This window comes from Arvicola amphibius, chromosome X (assembly GCF_903992535.2).
Source record: "Arvicola amphibius chromosome X, mArvAmp1.2, whole genome shotgun sequence".
Taxonomy (NCBI): Eukaryota; Metazoa; Chordata; class Mammalia; order Rodentia; family Cricetidae; genus Arvicola; species Arvicola amphibius.
In genome coordinates, this window is record NC_052065.1 from 21,150,831 (window position 1) to 21,159,488 (window position 8,658).

At 44.6% G+C, this 8,658-nt stretch overlaps 1 pseudogene; it reads right to left on the reverse strand.

Annotated features, from left to right (window-relative positions):
- Positions 1–2,177: 2,177 nt before the first annotated feature.
- Positions 2,178–6,419, reverse strand: LOC119805004 (annotated as a pseudogene).
- Positions 6,420–8,658: the final 2,239 nt, after the last annotated feature.

Below are 8,658 nucleotides of genomic sequence, written 5' to 3' on the forward strand. Positions count from 1 at the left end.
GACATTACATCTCTACGCAGGTACAGGAGCAGACACTACATCTGTATGCAGAAACACGAGCAGACATTACATCTATATGCGGACACAGGACCAGACATTACATCTGTATGCAGGTAGGGAGCAGACATTACATCTGTATGCAGGTAGAGGAGAAACCATTACATCTGAAGGCAGAAATTGGTGCAGACATTACATCTGTACGCAGACAAAGAAGCAGATATTACATCTGTACTCACGCAGAGGAGCAGACATTACATCTATACCCAGGCACAGGAGCAGATATTACATCTGTATAGAGATACAGGAGCAGACATTACATCTGTATGCAGACACAGGAGCAAACATTACATCTGTATGCAGGCTGAGGAGCAGACGTTACATTTGTATTCAGACACAGGAGCAGACGCTACATCTGTACGCAGACACAGGAGCAGACATTACATCTGTATGCACACACAGGAGCTGACATTACATCTGTACACAGTAGAGGAGCAGATTACATCTGTACACAGTAAAGAAGCAGACATTACATCCGTGCGCATACAAAGGAACAGACTTTACACCTGTACACAGGCTGAGGAGCAGAAATTACATCTGTATGCAGACACAGGAGCAGTCATTACATCTGTACACATTAGAGGGGCTGACATTACATCTGTACAGAGTAGAGGAGCTGATATTACTTCTGTACGCAGGAACAGGAGAAGACATTACATCTGTAGACAGACAGAGGAGCAGACATTACATCTTTACAGAGTAGAGGAGCAGTCATTACATCTGTCTGCAGAACAGGAGCAGACATTACATCTGTACGCAGGAACAGGAGCAGACATTACATCTGTACGCAGGCACAGGAGAAGACATTACATCTGTATGCAGGAGAGGAGCTGACATTACATCTGTACACATTATAGCAGGAGACATTACATCTGTACGCTGGCAGAGGAGCAAAAATTATATCTGTACGCAGGCCTAGGAGCAGACATTACATCTGTATGCAGTAGAGGAGCAGATATTACATCTGTACGCAGGCACAGGAGCAGACATTACATGTGTACGCAGGCACTGGAGCAGACATTACATCTGTACACACTAGAGGAGCAGACATTACATCTGTATGCAGGCACAGGAGCTGACATTACATCTGTATGCAGAAACAGGGACAGACGTTACTTCTATATGCAGGTACAGTAGCAGACATTACATTCGTACGCAGGCACAGGAGCACATATTACATCTGAACGCAGGCAGAGAAGCAGGCATTACATCTGTACACAGTAGAGGAGCAGACATTACATTTGTACACAGTAGAGGAGCAGACATTACATCTGTACGCATGCAGAGGAGAAGATAGTTTACCTCTGTACGTAGCACAGGAGCAGACACTACATCTGTACACAGTAATGGAGCGGACATTACATCTGTACGCAGGCACAGGAGAAGACATTACATCTGTACACAGTAGAAAAGCAGACATTTCATCTGTATGCAGACACAGGAGTAGACATTACATCTGTACACAGGCACAAGAGCAGATATTACATCTGTACGCAGGCAGAGGAGTAGACATTACATCTGTACTCAGGCAGAGGAGCAGACATTAATTCTGTACGCATGCACAGGAGTAGATATTACATCTGTACACAGTACAGGAGCAGAAATTACATTGGTACACAGGCACAGGAGCAGACATTATGTCTGTACGCAGGCAGAGGAGCAGACCTTACATCTCTATGCAGACACAGGAGCTGACATTACTTCTGTATGCAGGCACAGGAGCAGACAGTACATCTGTAGGCAGGCAGAGGATCTTACTGAGAAGGAACAGCTATTTAACTAACTTAGCAAGTTTTCCGGCATTTTCTCCTGATGCCGGAGTCTGATGTATCAGATGGCTTATTGTACAGTTCAAACACACCTTATGGCCATCTAGATTAAAGAGAAAAGCATTGCTCTGACGTTATCCTTCTACAGGACTCTGCTACACAGAACAGCAAGCTGTACAATTATACTTCTCCTTACTAAACAGGAGTTAGGATAATAATAATGTTGAAGAATTTTCCTCATTAATTTTATCTCAGTGTTTCCCATGAGGTTATAATCAAAGAGATCCAGTGGCTGACTTCTGAATTTACACTAGTCAGTAAAAAGCACCTTGAGCTCTTCTCCCCAGTGGCCTACTCCATGGCGTGCATCTTGTAGTGCACAGTGGTGAGCAAAACATTACCAATCTTGCAAATGCCTGTGACAGAATCTGCCAAGATTTCCTTGGATGATTTCATTGCCCATTCTCTTGTTCTAAGGGTAAAACTGCCCCAGCTGTTTTTCTAGGAATCAGAGTGTACTAACAAGTCTCCCCTTTGTATGTTATAGTTGCTGTCTCATGCGCATCACATGCCAAGGTCACGTTAGCGTCAGAGAGCTTTCTTATGTTCCGCATCTCTGCTATCTAGTACATTTTATCATGGCCCTCTACCCTGACCCTTTTCTGAGGCATTTGAACTGCTACTTCTTCTACATTGTCCCGTTTGCCAGCTTGGAAGCAGTTAGGAGTCTGTGCCCAAAACCACTAACAGCTGCTAGGGTGACATCTAGGAAGGGAGAATGAGGGACTAGAAGTTACACAGACCCCCGGTAGGCAGACAGGTAGGGAGAGGGGGTCATGGCTAGTTAATAAAGATGGCTGGCTTCCTCCTCACCTGAGACAAAAGCCTGACAACTTAAAGCAAAGGCCTGGGGGCTTTCCTCCTGCTGGCAGGGCCCCTGCTGATGGCCTTGCTCAAGAGTTCTAGGCCAGATCAGGACTTGTTTCCCCAGCGGTTGTGGGCCAATCAGACATCCTGTTTTTCTTCAAACTCACCAACCCTAAATTTGGGGACAAAGACCTTCCAGGTGTTAGTATTCAGGCATGTGTACTGGCCTACCATTGGGGTCCTGACAAGATACACCCTCAGCTGTAGCCACTAAGAGCACCTCCTGTGTACATTCACTGTGTTCCATTCCCTTTTAAAAGGGCTCTGCCCATCTCCCAGTCTTTGTGTCTGTTCCTCACCCTCTCTCCCTCTCTCTCCCTCTCTCTTTCTCCCTCCCTCTCCCTCTCTGCTTTTCTGTGCTGTTGTGCCCTCCCCCCACCTTTCTTCTCTTCTGCTGCTCCTGTCTCCAGAGGCCTGTCTCCCCCCTCCCTTTCCCTCTTTTTTATGTTCCCTTTCCCCTAATTAAAACCCTTCCACATGAACTCTGTTGCATGGCCGGCGTCTTTCTCTGGCATGTTTTTGTTGTTTTTTAAATTACAACACCAGGGGCTTAAAAAAAAAAAAACAGTCCAATGAGATGCTTTGCTTTAGCTCCCCAAGGTTCACCCCCTAATTTGCCAAGGGTCTTTTCTCTGCATGTGCTAATGTTTATTTCTTCAGGCCTCATAAAAGATTTTCTGGACTGCTGCGGGGGGTGGGGGGGAGGGGCAGGAGATACTGTCTCAAAACAGAACAACTGGATTTATTAGTGGCGGTGGTACTTAGAACGGAATCCAGGCCACTAAACTCGCGATGCAAATGTGCTAGCACTGAGCTACACTCCCAGCCCTCCTTTTGTTTCATTTTTTCATTTTATTCCACATGCTTAAGTATTTTGCCTGCAAGTAGGTATGAGCACTTAGTGCATGCTTGATGCCCTTGAAAGTCAGAAAAGGGCTTCAGGTCCCCTGAAACTGGAGCTATGGATGGTTGCAAGCCTACCATTACTGGGAATCAAACCTGATCCTCCGCAAGAGAAACAAGAGATCTTAACCACTGAGTCATCTCTCCAGCCCCAGCCCTCATTTTATGTTTCTTTTATTAAAATACCATCATATTTTGTGTGTGTGTGTGTGTGTGTGTGTGTGTGTGTGTGTGTGTGTGTGTGTACACAGGAGGAACTGTTAGGAAAGAAACCAGACAAGAATTTCCTACAAGATTCCAATCATCTTAGCCCAGGCAGAATGTGTAATTAACACACACATGACAAAATCTGTTATGTGGATGGAAGTTCACAGATAATTTCCCTGCAATGTTTTTGAAGGGGTGGTAGTTAAGACAGTGTCTCATGTAGCCCAGGCTGGCCTGAAACTCAAATTCACTGTGTAGCAGAAGATGGCCTTGAACTCCTGACCCTCCTTTCTTCATTTCTTGAGTGCGGAGTTTATAAAGCTGCACTAAGCCTGGTTATGTTTGTTTTTCTTGCCCATGCCACATCCCTAGACCCAAGGCTTTAGGACAAGTTTTCTTCAACTGATGACCAGAAACGTGCAATATGTATAAAGAAAGGGAAAAGCAAATGAACGCAACAATCTTCAGAACTTTTTTCAGACAGTTTGCAGAACTTTCACTGTGGGGGCATAGTTTCAATAAAAGTGTGCCATTGCTTTTTACCAAATCTTAAAATCAGGGAGCTAAACAATAAACTGTAACATGTTTTAAATTTTTTTTAAAAAACAGTGACATGGGGCTGGAGAGATGGCTCAGTGGTTAAGAGCATTGCCTGCTCTTCCAAAGGTCCTGAGTTCAATTCCCAGCAACCACATGGTGGCTCACAACCATCTGCAATGAGGTCTGGTGCCCTCTTCTGGCCTTCAGGCATACACACAGACAGAATATTGTATACATAATAAATAAATAAATATTTTTAAAAAAAACAGTGACATGATTTTTTTATGGGAGTATTTAAAAATAAAATATTATTATCATCATAGTAAAGATAAAAAGATTCTAAAGGTGATTTTTAAAAGTTCCTTTTTTAAACAGAAAGGGGAAATTAGGGCAAAGTCGGTCCAGATGGGAAGGCATTTCCTTCCAAGAAAGAACTGCCTGTGGTCCGCTGTCTTCTTGCTGATGTGTCTAAAGATCTTGGACTTCTCCACGTTCTTTGTTTTCTGGTAGCCGAATCCACTTTTTAAAAATCTCTTTTTAAGCTTGCCATCATGGCTGCTCACATTCAGATCAATGAAAGAAGGACCTTAAAACCAAAAGACAGAGCCACCTAAGGCAAATTGTTCACATTGAAGATCTGCTTGAGAGAGTGGGAGTCGTAGGCTCATATGTAGGACGTGTATGCTTCCTGGGCAGGCTTATGGAGAAAGTAGTTCTTTTTGATTAGCTTTTCCAGCTGAGGCAGAACATCAGAAACTTTAGACCAGGAAAAATCAAATTGATTCAATGGAACCTTGGATTACATTAAGTAACGAAGGCAACCTAACTCCTCAGGGCGCAGGATGAGCAGGGCCAGCCCTCTTCCATCCAGGCCCCTAGCTTATGACGAAAGTATTCCTTGGGGTCACCGCGAGGGTCATAATGAGCAATCCAGTACACTTCAGGGCAGCCCTCTGGCTGTCACATCTGTGCACAGCAGTATCCTTGAATCTGTGTTACAGAACTGGAAGTACGTGGTTGCTTGCTTATTTTGCTCTTGCCTTCCATGTATGGCCAAGACAGGCAAGTCAATGTAGTTCAGTAGCTCATAGTGGTACTTCACAGACATAAACGAAGAAAAGAACACAACCACTTTCTTCTTCCGGTTCTTCTTAAGGAATGTGAAGAGCAGATGGAACCTCTTTTCAGAGGACACACAACATATCCCTGCTCACGTCCATCCACCATGACAACATCTTTATCATCATCAACACCCACATACAATGGCTCTTTTTTCAGAGAAATAAATTCTTGCGAAGTCTTCAACTTTTCGAGTTTGTGTGGCAGAAAAGAGCATAGCTTGATGTACTGGCAAAAGTTTAGTAATTTTCTTCAACTCCAACATCCAAGATACAATCAGCCTAATCAATAACCAGACACTGGAGGTTCTTGTACATAAACCCTGAAGTATTCTGCATGTGGTCTAGAAGCCGGCCTGGGGTGGCCATGGTGATGATGTTGATGCCATGGTGATGTTAATGCCAATGATGATGTTGGTGTCATTGATGAGCTCCTGGGCTTCCCCAGACCTGTTACTGCACCCACGATCAGCCCATACGTGGGAACATGGTGTGTCATCAGTTTCTTAAGAATACCAAAGATCTACATGGCCAGTTCTCTGGTAGGAGAGAGAATCAGGACTCCTGTTCCATCATCCCTGGGCATGAACTTCAACTTGACAATGAGCTCAGTCACAGGAATGAGGAAAGAGAGGGTTTTGCCACTGCCTGTTTTCACAGCTACCAAAAGATCCCTGCCATCCAGAAGTGGCCTGATACTTTAATGGTAGATTTCTTCTGCAGTCTTCAGAGTGTTTTCACTTATGAGGTCAGACAAGGAAGCAAATGAGGGGTCCTCAAAAGTCCCTGTCAGTCCTAGGGGCCGGCTGCCCCACCCCACCCCACCCCTGTCACGTGGCTTCTCCACACCATCTTCTGCTTCCTCATGAGCCCCAGTGCTTTCTTCAGGTTTTGCTTTTTTTTTTTTTTTTGGTGGCCAGAAACCAGGCGGTCAGACGGCCAGTGGTCAGAAGGCATACCTGGCTCTCACAAGCAAACCACGCCACTTGTCCTGGCTTCAATTTCCAATTTCCCCATCTATTCAGTGGGCTAATCGTGAGGAACTAGGTAGGGATAAAGGGCTAAACCTCCAGCTTGGTACCAGCTCCAGCTCAGTAAGCACTGGCGACACAGGGCTCTGGGACAAGATGGGCAGATGGTGATCAAGAGTATGTGTCCTGGGTGTAGGAGCTACATTTCCTAGATAAGTGTAGCCACCACCTCTCATCAAAGCCTCGCTTCACCACAAAGGGAGACCAACACAAAACTACAACTGGACACAAGGCAGAGACCAAAGGAGTGTGTGGACCACAGCCCCTATGGACACATCTACGTTACAACTCCTCCATCTGTGACTTTAGGAACAGCATGGAAGAGTGGACTAAGAAAGAGCCAGAGGACTGGGAATAGAAACAAGATATGCTAACACTGAAGGGGAAAATCTCACTGGGTCCCACCCCTAGACAAAGAACTACAGGCAGCTGATGGCTACTGAGAGAGGGAGCATTAGCCTTTCCTAGGTATGAGTTCCCTATATGGTTATCCAATACAAAGAGTCAGTCTTGAAACCATATAACACAAACAACAAAAACAGACTCAGCAGGATCTCTCGATCTCTCTCTCTCTCTCTCTCTCTCTCTCTCTGTCTCTCGCTCTCTCTCTCTCTCTGAGAAAACCTGCTGAATATATTTTTCACATATACATATATATGTATATAATAAATATATTCAAGGAAAAAGAGGCTCTCAACTTGAGAGGTGTGCAGGAAGGGTTTGAGGGAGAGTAACTGGGAAAGAATGGAGAGAAGAGAGGGAAGAGAAGTGATTTACACGGGAAGCAGAGGCAGGCAGATCTCCGTGAGTTCGAGGCTACCCTGATCTACATAGCTAGTTCTAGGACAGCCAGGGCTACAGAGAGGAACCTTGTCTCAAAAACCAAAAGTGGGTAGTAAAAAAAGGCTCAGGCTTGGTGGCAGCACAGAAAAAGCTTTGGAGGTGGATCATATGTGACATGTTCAGGGCAAATTTGGTGACTACAGATGCAGGCCCATGATTCTGTGACTTTCTCTTTGAAACCCAAACCCCTTATCAAATCATAAGGAAAATAAGACAGCACAAGACTAAGGCTACCGAGACCTGGTTGGCCCTTCAAGGTGAGAGGCTTCATCAGTGTAATGCTAGATTCTGAGGGGAATGGGGGCATCGATGAGGACAGCTGGGGAAAGCTGAGGAAAGCCTGGAATGTAGTGATGCTACTAATGTCACTTCCTCAGTTCTCACTCATACCAGGGACCTTCCACAAGGAACAGGGTATGGAGTACATGGTAACGCTGCTCTCTCTCTCTGCAACTTTTCTATGCATCTAAAGGTTTTCAAAAAGAAAATAGAAAACATATCTCTTATGGACTGGATCTCTCTGGCCAGCCAGTCTAACCTAACTGGTGAGCTCCAGGCCCTAGTGAGAGATCCTGTCCGGAAAAACAAGACAGATGGCTCCTGAGCAATGAGCAAGGTGACTGACCTCTGGCCTCCACATGAGTGCGTGTGCACACACGCGCATACACGTAAAATAAAACGTCATTTTAAAAAATCTCTTAAATCTCACAAACATCAATTCATAAAGATATAACAGTCCTACAAATGTATGCACCAAACAACAGAACTGTAAAATATATGGAGTGAAAACTGATAGAATTAAAAAGAAAATTATACAAATCTGCAGAAATCTGCAGTTAGACTGGAACATTCTTTTTTTACATTCATTATGTGTACACACACACCAGGACTTGTGCATGAAGGACAACTTCCTGGAAGTATGGCTTCTCTCCCTCCACTACACATTCTCATATCGTCAGCCTGATATCAGGCGCCTTCACCGCTGAGCTCTCTCACCAGCCAGAGTGGACTATTCTAGTACCCTCCTTTAACAATCATTAAAATAATAAAATACAAAGAATCACACATTTATATATGATGGAGGAGGGTCATTTGTCTATGTGTTACTTTCATTGGTTAATAAAGAAACTACCTTGGCCCTTTAATAGGACAGAAAATTAGGTAGGCAGAGTAAACAGAACAGAATGCTGGGAAGAAGGCAGACGCCTCAGGCAGTTGCCATAGCTCTCCTCTCCAAGATGGATGCAGGTTAAGATCTTTCCT